Below are 18557 nucleotides of genomic sequence, written 5' to 3'. Positions count from 1 at the left end.
AGGAAATTTGAAAAAAGGGGAAATTAAATAGAATGGGATCATATCAAAATGTAGACAGAAACAAACATTTATCTAAATAATACATTTCAAAACTGTTTAATAAAATCACAACATATCTGTGTAAAGACATTATTTCTGTCCCATAGCATTTTATTCAGAAGAGAATTAAAATTTTTAATTACTGTAAACTAATCATTAAACAACAAAATAACAATGCTGAAAAATAGTATATAAATATAAAAGTTAAACTGTCATAGCACAGAATTAGAAATAAGTGAAAAAATAAATGGAAAAGAACTATAATACAAAGAATTATTGATTTATGATAACAAGATCTAGAGGTTGGGTCTGCAGGTGCTCAATGGGGAACTCAAAGCTCGATAAAGCTGGGCATCTCCACCTTCACTGTCCATGTCTCTTTCATTACCTTGAAACTTTGGGTCAGGTCTCTGGTCAGTCCTGTACATAGACATGTTTTAATGCAAGGCTTACTATCTCTAAATTTACCTCCCTGTCTCCTCCCTATTCAGGACTTAGCATACCAAAAATAACTAAAATAATTTGCAAGAATTGCAGAGATATCCAATTTCAGCTTTTACAATGTCCAGTTTTAGGCACTCGGAATGATTCCTAGAATCCTTCAGCCAATGTCTTAAACCTGCATTGACCCCAGATTCTAGGAAAACCAAAGCCTTGCAGAGCACCCCATGATGAGGTCTACCCAACCCTGTCAAGCAGGAGTAATAACCCCAAGAAGAGAATCAAGGATGACACCTAAGCAGGAGCTGTCCTCCCGTGATGAGCCCTGTGGTCTGAAGCAGAATGAGACAGTATATACCAATCAACCAGACCCTGATTTAACCAAAACATGCCTTTGTTTACCTCTTCTCTAAAATCTCCAAGCTTCAGTCTGTTCCTTGTAAACAGATCTTGACAGGCTCTCTGTGCTTCCTGGTATAGCCATAGTGTTTAATGCCACACTTTCTTACCTTTGTCCACTGCTCATCTCCATGACTGCGTTATGAGAGGAGGGGCCCAGCCTGCTCTACTGGGACAACTGGAGCTGGTATGTTTGCCCTAAAGCTTCAATAACATGGGCACTAAATAAGCATGAGAAGCAATAACAGGACACGTGTTTTGTCTTTCATTCTTTTCAAAAAATTAATCCCTAGATATTTTGTGCTTAGTTGAAGCTATTTCTCCCTGGCCTTGTAATTTCTTTCTCCCTTCTAGTTTAGAATAAATGGATAAAATGGACAGATACTTTAAAAACACCTAAAATTGAAATTTGGAAGTATTTTTTAAAATAAATACTACAGAAATTGAGGCATAAAATGTTAGGGATGGGCCAGGGATATAGCTCAGTGGCACAAGAACCTTCCTGGCAAGGATAAGATCCTGGGTTCAATTTCCAGTAACCCCTCAACAAAAAAAAAGGAAGTTAAAGGAAAATATTAGGCATGAAATAAGCATTTTTATAATCAGAAGAAAAATATAGTAAGTTCTAAATACTAATACATACAAACATAAAAATATCCAACAAAACAACATTGTATTTTTTAAAACAATCATCTGATATATTTAGACCCAGTACCTTCCATACATAAAATTTTGATCCAAATTCTTAAACCATTTCATTGTATGACAATTAGTTATTTTTTTTTAATTTTTTGGTATACATTTTTACAATACATAATGGACAATGATTTTACAGAGATAATACAAAATCAACCCCCTTCCTCATGCATTTTAAATTAAAATTATTTTTACTTTTAAGAATTCAGAAAAAAATATTTCAGCTTAAACATATGGTATTGACCATATTTAAATTTTAAGGTTATGATTAATTTTGGAAAAACATCTTGTACAAAATTTCATTCTTACTCATGCTGCTTTATATATTCTAATATTTTTACCATGTTTCTCAAAAATAAAACATCATACCCTCAAATACAAAATGTTCTGATAAATTATATTCTGTGTGATTCTTTTAGTTCAGAGGGTATGTGAAACAGTTCCAAGGCCATATCAAATGTACAAGTTTATTGTAGAAATGTTCTTACGACAAAAATTCATAACAATGATACAAATTTCTTTCTAAGTGAAGGTGAGAAGAAGGGAAACAAAGGAGGCAGCTAAGGCACTGGAGTCCTAAAATATATTCTCTCCAAGATTATTAGGGTGTCAGAGCACCACATTTCTAGTCAAAGTCCATCTTCCAGGAATATCCCTGGCTCGGCATCCCCACTACATACAGCCATTGGCTACAGAAAACTAGGGGCTCAGAAGGATTTCCCAGTGCACCAGCTGAGTCCTTCAGTCAGTTCTGCCCCCTGTATTTGACATCTGGAGGGTACATTTTCACAGCCACCACTACCCTCATAAAAATAAGACAAAGCAAAACAACAACAAAAGCACTTACATGTTAATTTCAGTTCTTTATTCTCCCTCTCCCGTTTCTTCCCTTTTCACTCCTATCCTGCTTATGAGTCTATCTCTGAAATAAAAGAACTGCTATTTATCTTATTATATAATAGATATTCAACCGTTGGCAACAAAAATATTCTTAGAAGTAAATACTACTACCAACTGCTACTAAGACATGTAGCAATTTAAATCCATAGTTACAAATGAAAGAGACGGAAAATCAAGTAATATGTCCTTTAACTCAAATTAAATCTGAACTTCTATTAATTGTTTTGCAATCAGTTTCAAGGACAGTCCAGCATGACAGAAGAGAAATGAATGACAATGGGAAAGTGATTGAGGTCAAAACATCTTACTGTTTTAAATTTTACAAAAAATGTGACCCTGTGAATATTTTGTAAGGGCTCCTCATAAGGTCTTGGAATGGGAGCTTGAAATTAAGAGGCCTAATGCTTAAGCTTAATTAAATCCATAGTTCATCTGCTCCTGGAGCTTTTTAAGTACCTAACTAAATTCTCTCTTAATTTTAATTTTTAGAGAGAGTAAAATATAGGTACCTAAGTTTCCTGGAACACTGGAAAGAATCCTCTAAACCTTTTCCATAGGGAAAATGACTTTGAAATTCTTTATTACCTGCCTCCCATTTAAATGAAAGGAACAAGAAATGATGTAAAATAGTGAGAAGAATGCTTGATGTACAAAGCGTAATGGAATGTGGAGCAGTTAAAGCGATGTGAGTTGTGTTTGTGGGTGTGTGTGCACCTTGTATGTACATTTGTTTCAAAGCTCATAAAACATCCAATAGGAACATCATAGCTTGAATTATATACTCTTCAGTAATTATGTGAAGTAATATTTAAATGTCTTCATGCTTTCAAATTTTCATAACAAGTCCCTTTATTATTTGGGTTATTTTGTCTTCTCTGCTACTACATTCTACCTATGTGAAATATAGAAAAAATGTGAAAGGTATGAATGACTAGAAAGCAAATTTTGAAAGAAAAGACATATACTTTTAGTGACTAAAAAGTTACATAATAATATGTAAATAATTAAAGAGAATCATAGAAATAAGAGTTATGCGACAATAGAAATTATATTGAGCAGAATTTCTTAATTTAGTAGACTTGGACTGAACTGATATTTAACAGTATTATCAACCAAACTCTCACTTCATGTATCAAATTTCCACATGTTGATTTTTTTTTTTCAAATTGGCACAAACTCACCTTGCGCACAAACCAAATTTTTCAATATAAAGGTTATAGTTGCTGTATTAGCTTATGTTAGGAGAATCTTGAGTGAACCCTCAATATTAACCTTTAAGAAGAAATTAAACCATCTTTCTGTGAAACTTTAAATAAAGCCTCTCTCAGAGGCTGAGAAATAAAGTTGTTAACCCTGTAAGGCCTTGTTTAATCCTAGTAAGACATGATAAAAGAAGGTATGAATTGGGAATTGGGTATAGAAAAGCAGAACCTTCTCTTCTATATTTCATAGATAAAATTTGAAATTTATGAACAGAATGTACATTTTTAAGGAAATAGTTAACAAAATAAGAAGTCTTTTTAAAAATTTCAAATATGAGTAAAAGAGTTTGCTGTTTGTCATTGTCCATGTTCATATAATACAATTGTTCAGTTAGTTTTTCTAAATAATAATAATTTTAAGGTAGTTTACTTCTGAAAATCTGAAAAAACAGTAGCTACAGTAAATTAAATTTTATTAGCTGTGTAAATATACGGTTATATTAATTGAGGTTCACATTTCAGCCTGGTTAATTTTTATTCAAGGAGAAACAAACAAAAACCACTGGATATGATTTAAGAATTCAACCAGTACCCACTGCTTTATTTATTTTATCCCAAGGATAATGTTTAAAACTGTCTTTAATGTGCCCCAAACCATAATTTAAGACAATTTGTCAGCAGAACAAAGGATGAACAGAAAAATGATCTATTACTTCATCAAGCTTAATAAATGCCATTTTGATGAATTGACAGATCCTTTGACTACATTAAATAATGAAATACTAAATTATTGAAACACAAGAATGCCAATATATGCAGATATTTGATAATTACAACACCCTAAGCACACATTTTGAGTTGTACTCCGGATAAAGCTTATTTATTTGGCTATGAAATTATGTTAGCCTCTTTCGGGTTGATCAATCTTTGGTCTAAGTAATAATTAAAGACTGAAAGACTTTACAATAGATATCCATATAAAAGTATGATACTGCATATATGGACAGATAAACTTAGAGATTTATACACACCTGTATATTTATATACATATCTGTAAGTGTATAGGACTAGGTGTATATTTACATGGATATGAACATATAGTTAGTTATACATACATACACATGCATGCATATATGTTTTCAGTTTCTACTTTAACGTGAGCAAATTACAAATTTACTTCCACCATTTATATAGTTTAATTAAATAAAACAATTATTCATACCAGATATGTACGAGTAGAAACAAAACCTACGTTTTATTCCAGGACAGTAAACATAAAATCTTCAGCCACTATCTGCATCAATGTGGCTGGTAAGAGGTAAATAATGACTCCTCCTGGACTCAGAATTAATTTCTTGAGGCATCGTTTTCTCTATCGTTATTATTACAAGAAATTTGAGAAGGGGGTTAAGTTGGGCTACAAAATATCAACCAACAATTTGTACGATTGTTCCCATGTATTACATCATTACCTGCATTCTTGAGTGACTCTCTTAGCTCCTACACACACACACACACACACACACACACACACACACACATGTACACGCACACACACATACACGGTTCTTTCATCTCCTCATGTATGTGCCTATAATTTATCAGAAACAAGAGATTCTTGTTAATTGACTAAACTATTTTATCATCCTTAGGAAGGAAGATTGGCAATGCTAGAAAATCCTGAGTTGGTCTGAAAGAAAATTCCTATCATCTTCATTTGTAATTTTATTATCATTTTATATTTAATTGCTAAAATTGGTACTGCATATGCTATCTTTTTGCATGTAGGTGGAGAAGACATGAGACTGTATTTCATAAAGAAAATTCCAAGCACCCAAGCTACAACTAGTTGTTCATTTCTTGAATTAAAAAAAGGTTTAAATAATCATAAAACATTAACATGAATCTTCTACAGTAGAGAATTAATCATTTCCATTACTTTGTCAAAGAAAGCAAATAATTTCTGAATGATTTCAGGTCAGATATATCACAGTTCCAATATATGCAAAAATATTTAGGTAGATTTTTTTAGTATAAAAACAGTGAAATTTATATCTTAATTTCACTCAAGTATGGATTTTACTAAAACAAGAAGGAAGAGAAAGTGGCGCAGGTAGATGAAGAAGAGAAGAATGTGGTTGAACAGAACAAGGCAGAAAATAAAGAATAAAGCTATCTGTCCTTAGGATATCTTCCCTTACGATATCTTCACTTACTGTGCTTTGGCCCCTTGGTCAAAGATCAAATAGCTGCATATGCTCGGTGTAGTTTATGCATCTACTCTTTTCAAATAATCCTTATGTCTTCTTTTTTTCTTTTTTAGTAACAAGCCTTTTTATTAGAGAAATACAAATTAAAACAGCATCTGGATTCCATCTTAGCCAAAGCTAATGGCCATTCAGCCTTCTCCCCAACCTTGCTTTACTAGTAATGACCTGTTCTGGATTTGATATGAGGCCAGTGATGGCTTAATAGGATGAGATGGGTAGTGTTCTCATCAGTTTTTGGAAGAGTTTAAGAATGATTACCATTCATTAATTTTTAGAATTCTACAGAATTCACAAGTCGAATTACCTATTCCTGCCTTTTCTTTTTCACTTCGCAGGTTTTTGATTATTAATACTATATCTTACTAATGTTTAGTCTGTTTAGGTTTTTTTCTTCATAATTTAGCATTGGCATATTGTAGGTTTGCAGGAATTTATCCATTTTCTCCATCTCATCTATTTTTTGGCATTTTATATATATATATCTCAAATAGTACCATATTTCCCTTTGGTATATTAGTGATGCCTTTTCTTTCTCCTTAATAATTTAATTCATTTGTAGCTCTTCTTTCTTTCACTCATGGAAATTCTATTTAGCTTTTTGTTCATATTTTCTGTCATTTCAAAAACACAGTAAGTTTTGTTCATCTTTCCTATTGTTTTTTATTATTGCCACACAATTTATTTGTTCTGTAATCGTTGTATTTTCTCTCTTCTCCTAAGTTTAGGATTACTTTGATTTTTTTCAATTTTTTGAGAAATAATGGTGGGTTTTCTTTCAGGACATTTTTTACAGTTACCTATCACTATGAAATTATCTTTTAGGGCTGCTTTCATTGTGTCTAAATGTTGTAATATGCTATGTTTCCACTTCTGTTTGTTTCAAAGTGATTTTTGTTGTCCTGTTTGTTGTCCTCTTTCACCCTCTGGTGATTCAGCTGTGTGTTTAACTTGTACACTTTTGTGAATTTTCAAATTTTCCTTCAATTATTGATTACAAGTTTCATGCCATTGTGTTTGGAAATATATGTTAAATTCAGGTTTCTAAATTTGGATTTTTTGTTGTTGTTATTGCTCAACATAGGATCTATCCTACAGAATGTTTCTTATATACGTAGGAAGAATGTGTACCTTGATTTGTCAGATGTCATTTTCATGTTTATTGCAGGAATATTGAGCCTATTTTAGTCTGCTATTTACTTACTGGTTTTCTGTCTACCTGATGTATTATCCAATATTTTATACTGAAGCCACCTCCTGTTTTTACATTGCTGTCTATCTCTCCTTTGAATGCTGATAATACTTGTTTGACAAATTGACTTTCTCCAAAGTTGTTCGCTTTATATGTTTAGGCCCTCTAATACATTTATAATTGTTATAAGTTTTTGGTGAATTGATCTCTTTGACAATATGTGACAACTTTCATTTTCTCTTTTGACAATTTTTAATTCAAACTTTGTCTTTATAAGTAACTGTCTTATATAAGCCCTGTTCCCTTTCAGTTACTGTTTATATGAAATATGTATCTTCAGGGATTTTTTTTTTTTTTGTATGGGGAATTGAACTCATGATCGTGCACTTGCTAGACAGGCACTTGTGCTGCTGAGCTATATCCCCAGCCCTGAAATATATATCTTCATACCTTTGCTATTAGCTTACATCTGTTCTTAAAACTAAAGAATATGTTTTATATTTGGATTGTTAACCATTGTATTTTTTGTCTTCTATAAGAATGATTTCAGTATGTAAATCATTTCTTTTGCCTCATTACAAAATTTTTCAGTGCATTTTGAGATTAAGTTTTTGCTCTGACCAAAATAATTCCTAGTGCCATCATTATTATAAAAAACAAAATGTGTGATTGCATGTAAATCTTAATAATTAAATATGATCTTAACTGAGATCTTAAGTATAGTACAATATTCCACTATGCTGAACTTATTTTTATATATATTAAGTAAATATATTGCTACTATTAGAGATTACAAATAATCCATGTAATTTATGTAGATGAATATTTTGACTAAAAAAAAGGGATATATTCTCCAAAATGAAAAAAGCATTATGTTGAATTAATTAAAATTTCTGAATTAATAATTAAGATATTTTAAAACAAAAAAATAACTGACTTTCTTTTTCATTTTTTCCCATATGAGTGTCTAATATTTCATACTTTATAATATTTAATTGCTAAATTCTAATTGTGTGGCATTAAATGATACAGTGTTACAATTCTATATACATAAACAGCATGGAATGATTACACTAGCAAATCTAATATCTTATTTATATTTTAAGGTGAGCCACTTGAAATTTACTTTATTATCTTTAAGTATGTGGCATACTGTAGTTGGCTCTAGTTATCTTGTTGTGCACTAGATCTGAAAACATTCCTCTTGTCTAACACAAAGTTTACCTTTTGATCAACTACTCTTTAGTCCTCTCTTTGAGACTCCCACCTCCGGCAGCCAGCATTCCACTCACTATCTTTAAATCTGACTTCTTATATCTGATATATGAGTGAGAACATGTGATACCTTGTGGCTGGCTTATTTGTTTCAACAAAACACCTTCCAGATTCATCCATATTGTTTTTTTCTTATTTTAAAAATTAAAAAACTGACAAAATAACAATGAAGACAAAATCAAAACAACACAAAAACAACAAAAATGATACATGACCTCAAGACAAAATGATAGAAAGTTATAGTGATTGCTACATTACATACTCTTATCTTCAATGAAATTGCTCAGCCCATTAGAGATAAGAATGTAAGATTGATTAAACAGCCAAAGACAAAAAAAAAAAAAAAAAAAAGAAAATAATTTTTAACAAATTGGAAATGTTGCAGAGCTTCACCATACAAAATGGTAGGAGTTAAACAATGGTTCATATACTGCATATTGTTTTCAGATCAGTCATTCTAGTTTTTTTTTGGGGGGGGTACCAGGAATCGAACTCAGGATCTTGCACTTGCCAGGCAGGCGCTGTGCTGCTGAGCTAAATTCCCAGCCCCTAGATCAGTCATTCTACTTACCAAATTCAAACATGTAAAATTGGTCAAGAAAAAGGAAAATTTCAAGCATTGGCTGTTCCTCTCAATAAACTACAGACATCAGCAATATACCTATTCCAGCTATTCTTATATATATACATATAAATTTTGTTTTTATGTTTAAAAAAATTATAACAAATACATAAACAAAACAGAATAGACAGCAGTAAAAATTATATAGAATTTCAAAACATAGTGATAGGATATTAACAATGGTTGTTATACTACACAATGTCATCTTCAAAATGGTTTCACATATAACCAGATAGAGGCATGCAAGACTGATCAAACAAGTAAACATTAACAGAACTTTTTTTTCATTTTAAAGACCAACTAATTAAATACCTTCCCCAATACACATTGCCTCAATTTTTCAAAATTTCTGTTGAGTGCTTTTTAATTTTCACTGCTTGCTTTCACAATTTATATAATTAAATCTTTTTCCCCTTATATCCCATTGAATTTTTGATTTGCATCTTTTTATATATTACTTTAATATTAAATTTTAGTTCCTGGTTACTCACTTTCATTAAGGTATCTTTGTATGTTTGTAAGTATGTTTGTAAAATATGTTTTTGATTAAATGAATATAAAAATGGAATAAACTATGTTATTGTGAAATTCACATCACGTTAATTGGCATTGGAAATTAAGTTTATTTTTCATTACTAATATGTTCATGGGCACGATGCATAAACTAATTAAATAATATAAATTTTAAAGTTCTCCATTATTCATGCATTTTCTTAATTTTTATAATCTTCTCAACTCTATTGAAGAATTATACAACATTACATTTTGGTACCTGTTGATAGCTAACAATGTATTTTCAGTGTCACAAAGCCATTGTTGTTAAAAGGAAAAAAAGACACATTTAATCACCTAAAAATGGTAGAGCTCAATGTGAAGCATGAAGCCAAGACCAGTCAGCGGGATTACTTTCACCGCACAGCCTATGCATGATTCTCGCATATAATGCACAATTTGAGAATGAATCAGACGTTTTCCATTGCTTGTTACCAGCTATGCCAAACCTGCCTTCAATCAATTTTCTGAGTAGCACCAGTAGTTTGCAGAGATCTTATTTTTAGGTTAAGCCTGGTTCTGCATATTCATGTGGTAGCAAGGCCCTCTGACTCGTAATTTGTGTCACTATGAGCTTCTTCCTATTTGAGAGCTTCTTCCTATATTTGTGTCACTATGATTTTCTTCCTGTACTATCTCCTTAAATGCTATTCTTTCAAATTTATTTCTCCCTAAAATCTTGGCTACACTGGCCATTCTCATTTTGGTAGCATCCAGAGACTGAACCGCTATTTTATTTCTATGATAAATTAATGATTTTCCCCTCTAACTTTTACATGCAAATTACTCTTGCAGTTTTTGTCTCTAATCTAAATATCTCATATATATTCTTCTAGCAAAAGCTTGGTTGTATCCCTAAGGTAACAATCTACAAATGAGTGACAGTATAGATATGGATACAGTAGTAGGAATTTTTTATGTGTGTTTAAGACTATCTTTTTCCCCACCTTTTATTATTCATCTACTAATGAGATTTTTGCAGCCTTAGTAAAGATTATGATGCATGAATGGTTTCATAAAATGAGAAGAAAACCCTATTTTAAAAGTATTTGTTGGTCACATTGCTCACAGTGTTTCTTCATAGTGATTGCCATATTATTATCAACAAAACATGCATGATGCCTTCCCTGATATCCCAAGTAATTTACATAAATCTGTATTGAGACCAAGTTTCATATTTTTTTCTTTCTGAGTAATAGACACTCTCATTGTGTTCTTTACTCCTGCTTTAAAGTGCTCATAGAGGGGAAAATTGCCTTCATCAGAGTTCTCTTTATACTGAGAAAAATCTGCAGAAATTCTTAGGCAATGAACAAATGAAATCTCTAGCTTGCAAGTACTACTTCAGAAATTAGGGTTTTAATCAAGGAACAGTGGGCCATGGTGTATAAATGGCATGCTCTCTGTCTGATTCAAGTGTCTGAAATCTAGCCAGTAGTGAAAATATGTGTGTTTTCTCTGCTATTCAGGGAACCTTCCTCTCACTATCATGGTTATTCCTGTGGCAAAAACAAAAACAAAAACAAAAACAAAAAAACAAAACTGGCTTTACAGTTTTATCAGATTCTCATCAGGGTAAGATGTTTTTAGAGGCTGTGGTCAAATTCATCATCTGTAGATCTTCTAGTTGTCTCCACCCTCTCATTTTGAGAAGAGAGAACTCCCATGCCAAATTATCCAACTCTTGGTAAAAAGATGTTCGTAATCTGATCATCATAGCTTTTCTCAGTCCCACCAAGCAAGTCTTGTGATAATTAAATCAGATTTCTTGTTATGTCAAGAAAACTAGCATTTTATTTTCTATATTATTTCACAAAGCATTTTACTCACAATTATCTTCCATCTCAGCACTGTTTCTAGTTTAACTCGTTCCTCCTTTGTCTGTATTTGGAGCGCCACTGTAAATTATTGTTCAATGTGATATACATACGTACATTTACTCAAGCACAATCATGGATAGACAAATAAGCATGCACACATACATCTCCATTCAACTACTTTTCAAAAATTTTAATTGCAATTTTGATAGTACTTTCTCAGCAATATTCCTTTACATATGTATTGCAAGGTCAAGAATTTTAGGAAAAAAAAGATTGCCATTCACTAAACTCTGATTTAAATTTCCATATGAAATCAATTACACATCCTAGTTTACTTGAGGCCTGAGGCCACAGATGATCTCATATTATGCAGACTGATATCATAAAAATAAAATTTTCAAAGTTTTTCCTCAGTCTCTTCACGTATCCTCTTCAAAAACTTTCTGCTTCTGTAATATCTTGGTGGTGGATCTAAAATACTTTACAAATACAGAGAATTATCAAAACATAAGATGGGCACTTAAATTTTAAAAATACAGGTAGAAGATGTATATTGCTACTAATCCCCATGAAAAGTTATATCCTCAGTTCAAACACCCTTACGCCATGTTTCTTCACATGTTTGAAACCTATTCTGCGAACTTTCCTATGTTTCTTTATGAAGCAGAAAAATAATTTAAAAAAAAAACATCACTTTGAGAAACAGTCCGTGTTTCCTTATCCACTTTATTTTCCAGATCTAGTAACTTAAAACTCCTGCATCTTTCCCAAAGTCAAAATGGAAGTAGACATAAAAAGAACTAGGATATGTTGGGTATGCGTACCAATTCCTTAACAATGAATGTAATCATTATGTACGGCAAACATATAGCAATAAGAGTAAAACAATATGAAATGTCAAAAAATAGCCAGAATGAACAGGAAAAGTAAAGGGTTTGAATCCATTTAAGACAGGGAGGCAGCCATGACAGTGCAACCAAAGACATGCGAAACAATTTCCACAACTGCTTCAGAAAGTGACAAGAATGATGGGATAATATACTAAAGGCAAGGGAGAGGATTTTGGGGAAGATGAACAGCAATGTGTTTTTTACTTTAATATATTCTTAAAAACATTTAGATACTCACTGTATTTTTCTATCACACTTTTTAATTCTTTCTAAACTTTGATATTACAACCCCTAAGATGCTCCCTAGTGTTAGGTAAAATATGACTTACACCAAGGGCTCTAGTGCTTATGCATTTGTCTTTGACGATTACTGGATTACTCCATATGGATGTAAATTTAGAAGATTTTCCACACATGGCAAAACAATGCAATTTTAATGATTCAGTGTTACCTAATTTTACAATGTAACTTTAGATATTTCTAAATTTTAGATTCTTTTGAATGCTTTATCTAAATCTAAACCTTTAAATTCTTATTCATAAGTGCCTCCAAAATACAAGAATTTAACCTTTCTACTAGTTTTGAAACACACATCCCAAAGTTCAATCCTCATTCAATTCGGTAGAAATCACTGCTTTTTAAAAACTACACTACTAATGTACAAATTTCACATCTGGGTTTGAAGTGGCAGAAAAAATTTTTTTAAAATATAACTCATTGTAATTATGCAGGCATTCAAACATAATACACGAGTAAAGTTTAGTGAAAACACAGTCAATAGGACATAGCAACAGGAAGCAAACACAGAAAGAATTATACCTTGTTGCTGTAAGCTGATCTCTCTCTTTCCATGAATACGTGTTGAAAAGTGACTTCTAATATTTTGCAAGATTACATCCTTTTCATTCAAGAAATCAGCTATTCTGATGCTAAACTCTCACATTCTAGAATACAAATTCCAAGCAAATGACAATGATCAGTAAGCCTCTATCAAAAGCTGATCCCTAGACCTCTTCGGTTTAACTTGGGTCTAACATTTGTGTCACATAGGCTTGTCAGACCTAATGGTGTGGGGCTACATCTGTGTCAACAGAAGGACCTGGAAACACCATCCACTATTTAGAAACTGCACCTTAGAGCTCAGTCATGGCAATACTTGCATTTATTGCATTTGAGTGTTCAGAAAAAAGAAACAGTACTCATAAAGCTTATGTCTTTTCTACTATTGCACTTATCTGTAACTTGATGCCAATAGATCTGAATTCTCCTGGTATACTGAGAAACCCAAAAGCTACTAGATGTTTCAGTCGAATTCAGGAATTAATAAAAAATATTCACACGTGAGCAAGTAACCTGGGTGTTGTTTACTTCAAAAGACAAACAAAATATTCAAAGCTTTCACCTCAGATTACTTTACAATACAAAATTTTTTCCAGTATTATTGATAGCATACAGGGTATTTACAGTGAACTGTATTTTTGAGACATGGTCTCACTAAATTGCCCAAATTAAGTTAAAACTTGATGTCCTCCTGACTCAGATTCTAGATATGTATCATGACTTCTGGCTGTCATCTAAATGTTTTTGTGCTGCATAATTCTGGTTAGTTTTCAGGAATATTTAGCAAAAAGCATAATAGTAAAAAATAGGTATAAAAACAATTACTCCAATAATTTGTTCCAGGAAAATTACTTTGTGAAGAATGTAATTCTAAAACTAATGTGCTCCATATAAAAATTAAAATAAATATATGTGACAATATAGTTAAGACCATAGGTTCTGAACCTGGACTTTCTTTGTTAGTTCAAATCTCAGTATAGCACATTAATTATGCAGGTTTTAGGTAATTATACAATTTATAATTCAATTATTAAAACAGAAAAATTGATATATATATATGTGATCAGATTTTAGTGAATATAGAAATAGTTAACAGTGAATAACTATTAACTAATCACTATGACTCTATCGTTTATAGTGATTAAGATTTGTGAATAGTGACTGGAATATAGAAAGTATAGTACTCAGTAAATTTTATTAATCCCATTGAACTACTGCAATAAATCACAAAAATACATAGTGACTGCTGACTGTTTCCTTGAGGTTCCCATGTATGACCTCACCATTTCACAGTCGGCCTTAAAACTGAACAGGCTGGGGATTGAATGCAGGGAGCAAGGAGCTATCTCTAGCGTTCCATGCTATTTTGAGGTGAGGTTTCATTAAATTGTCTAGACTATGTTGGAACTCATGATACTCCTGCCTACACTGTCCAATTAGCTAGGATTATAGACAAGGGCCTCTTCTTTCCATTGTTGCCTTGACCTAAGTGGACTGTTTTCCTCACAGGTGCCAAAATTGTATCTATCAATGCATTTCAAGCATCAGAATCCTGGTTGTCTCTCCATTTTTCTATCAACTAATATGCATTCTCTGGGTTCCACAATGACCTTATATAGTGCATAACACGATGCAAATGATAAAAGCTGTCTATTCAATTCTTCATGCTACCTCTTACAAACAGACTCCTTCCATCAGTCTTGCATTTTAGCCTTGATCCCATATAAATTAGTGACCTAAAGAGAGAAGTGTCCCTATTTCTGAACTTTGTATAAAATACAACGGCATTTTCATGCAGTTCTATTTTGGTAACAGTAAATCAAAGGGTGAAATGAAGGAAACCAAAAGAAAAGGAACTCTTTCCATCGCTCTCTCCAGGAGCTCTCTGGTTTTCCACACAGACAACAAAGGGGTGTTCACTGTGCAGTGTGCTGTGGTGATTACTTTATGGGCTCTAATGAGTAACAGATGGATGGAGCAGTCAGGGTTCTGTAATGAGGGTATTCAGGTGACTGACACTCAAGCCGAGCACCGGGCATCCACAGGAAATGAGGGCCACTAGGGAAGATTTGTCAGAATGAACAGAAATTTTTTCTATGTCTCACTGCATTATGTGATTATAAAGCCTTGATCCTAGTAACACTTCTGTACAAAACAAAAAAAAAAAATCAGGGTGCTCATCATTTTTTATCAAAGAAATACACTAACTACAGATGTTTTTAGATGATTTTATATTTAGTAAATATATGCAGGTTAAAGGAAAATAAAGTTAAGAAGATTAGAAACTGTCTTTTTATCACTCCAGAAAGGATGTTACTCAATATTTATTAATTATAATGAAATTACCACAAAAATTCAAACATTTACCTACATTAGATCATAAGTGCTTCTAGGAGGATCAAGACCATTGCACACATAGAGTAAGAGACATTCTGAGACCTTTCAGAGTGTCTTTCTTGGAGCAAGTGATACCTGAGGAAAGAAATGACAACTGCAGAGCTTTGTCTATCTGTCCATCTCTCTGCACCCATAGACGGATTGATTTATTTTGTGAATGGTGGTCTTCAGTTATTGCAAGGATTTTCTGTTTTGAGGAGTATTGTGACTCTGAGCATTGAACCAAAGGCTATGTGCAAGTTCTCCACCTCTAAGCTACACCTCCAGCCCTTATTTCAGTCAATCATAAATAGGGGAAGGAATATATATATCTGGTAAGATACCAGAAAAGAATCATAAACAATGTAATACTTTTAGCTACTTGTAAAATTTATGATATTTAAAAGCAGCAAGAAAGTGCTTTAAAACTCACCTATTCCTTTAATATAAGAAGAAAAACTACACGAAATGAGTCCATATATAAGAAAAGATTGACATAATTTAAAAATATATTTTGTTAGTAAATTGAAAAGTTCTTTCCAATATTTCTCAAGTTATCAAAACAACTTAAGTGATTTTTCACTTTAAATGAAATAGTTCTACTATAAAATAGAATGCTTTTGACCTTTTATTTTTTATTCCCAAAAGGGATTGCTTTCTTTAAAGGAAACAAAGAATAAAACAAATATATGTTTTGAATGTTTTACACTTGGAATTTCTTCTCTACTTCAATATAAACAAAATTTAAAATGAATTTACCATTTCAATTCCTTCTGAAACACACTATACAGCAGTAATGTGTCCTGGTAAGGCAATCATCAATTTATTTGTTCCTACTTGTTATGTATTATAAGTAATGTAGAGCAAACATAAAAATTGAGGTGCATCTGTTATTATTTAAAATAAAACTCATCATGCTGGATTTTTGCTCCAACAAATCATTCTCTAATATTTTTTCAAAGGAGAAACATTCAAACATTAAAAAATGATGGAAATGATTTAATTAAACTGATCTCAAAACGAGCAGTTACTTCGATAACTTAAACATACCATTTAATTTGTCACAGACATAGATTGCACCTTCCATTAAGCTCAAAAATGTATGTTCTTATGGCATTTATTAATTTGCAAAATTGCAATGGTGAAAAATATAGGTGACAGAAAACATGGAGTCACCAGAAAGTCTAACAGGAATGTTGAAATTAATACAGCAAATATACAATACATTTTGTAGTTTCATGACAAGTTTATAATTTCATTTTTCAAAACTAATATTACAGGCAAAAACTAGTTTGATTTAACATAAATATGAAAATGATACTTGTAACATAATTTACAATAAAATGTTTGACAATAAATTTATTAATTTATATGAGAAAACAATTTAATAGAGAGAACTTAGGTCAGAACATCAAGATCTAATTTTCTAGCAGGAGAAAAAAACCACAATTTGATAACAATATTATTAAACAGGTATGCCAAGTTATACTATTTTTTTGTTTCCTAGGTATTTTTGTATCATAATGTATACAATATAATTTATAACATTAGTATATAAACAAAACATTAACTTGTAAAGTCAGCTTTGACTTAGAATTAAATTGAAAGATGGGTATAAGCTTTAGCAACTAAAATACATCACAAAATAATTCATATTTGAGAATGCAAACCCAAAAATAAAGTCAAATATGTTTAGATAAATAATCAGCTTAGCAAATATTTATATTCCACTCATCTTTTTATGTAAATATGAAACTCTGTCTCTTATAATAAGGATCAGTTGCTATTTTTCTGATTGTTTTCTACAGAAAAGAGGTCTATTCCTGAGATTTGATTTTTTTGAGAATTGATTTTAATAATACATAAAAGTTATTTTAAAAAGGCTAATTCTTTTAAATGTATATGACACAAATATGCAATATTTTGCTTAGAAAATATGTTGAACTTTATCATTGACCTCACTATGGCTAATTAACATATATTAAATCATATTAAAAAAATAGTGCACTTAGTATCGCCAAGGACTTTTTAGGCTCTAGTGATACTATAATTATAAAAGGAGGTGACATTCTAGTAAGACAAACAAAAACTAAATGAACATAATGTATCAGTAGTGAAATGGTACAAAAATGAAGTAGGAGATGATACTGAAAGAGACAAACAAAGGGTGTTATATTAAACTATGATAATGAAAGGTGTCTCAGAGCAGCTTAACAGAGACTGATGGAAGGCAGATCTCCTAGAAGGGTATTCCAGCTGTGTGCAGTTCTAACAAAGGGACACACGCAATGTTTAGAGAGCAGAGATCAGCAAGGAGGACTGAGAGCTACCCTCTCTTTGAGCTGTGCTGGAAGGGGAAGAAGTGATGACGGACAGATTATAAAAGAGCATGACATCACTCACACAACACAGGATAAAAAGTAGCAGAGATTCACTTAGTACTAAGGCTGACTCCAACCCCTTAACCTAAGAGTTTACAATTAATTCTACACACGCAAACCAATTTTGGCAATCAAATAAGAAATGTTTCCAAGATTATTCTATTTAAACTTTTAAGAGGTTTGTAAATGAAAAAGTTTTTAAAGACAACCTCTACATTTTAGTTCACCCCCAAGGCTCAGTAAATTAATTGAACCAGCTGAAACTTCTGTCTGTTAATTTGGAATTATATATCTAAATGGTTATTTGCCTTTGTTATTTACAAGGCTGATAGACATTGTACACAGTTTTCATTTAAAGGGTATGGAAAACTTTAGATTATCTTCACAAACTGATTCTTTCCCAGAAATTTCTTAGTCTGAAATTGGCAGTGTCCTTCACATAGAGACAGAAAATGAAACAGTGAATCTGACCAGGTGGAGGAAATGCAAATGTGTAGGTCAGAGTTCACAAAGAAGGCCTTTCGTAGGACCAACAAGTCTAGAGATGGAATGTGAGAACACAGGGACTCCATTTATGTGTTTTATCTTTCTACAGATATGAGTAGCTGTGATATGACTGACATGTTACTTTACTTCACGATAGTGACTACTTTACATTTTTGTAA

This window comes from Chinchilla lanigera, unplaced genomic scaffold (genome assembly GCF_000276665.1).
Source record: "Chinchilla lanigera isolate Chin_1 unplaced genomic scaffold, ChiLan1.0 scaffold00005, whole genome shotgun sequence".
In the NCBI taxonomy this organism is placed as follows: domain Eukaryota; kingdom Metazoa; phylum Chordata; class Mammalia; order Rodentia; family Chinchillidae; genus Chinchilla; species Chinchilla lanigera.
Note: the sequence above shows the minus strand (reverse complement) of the source record.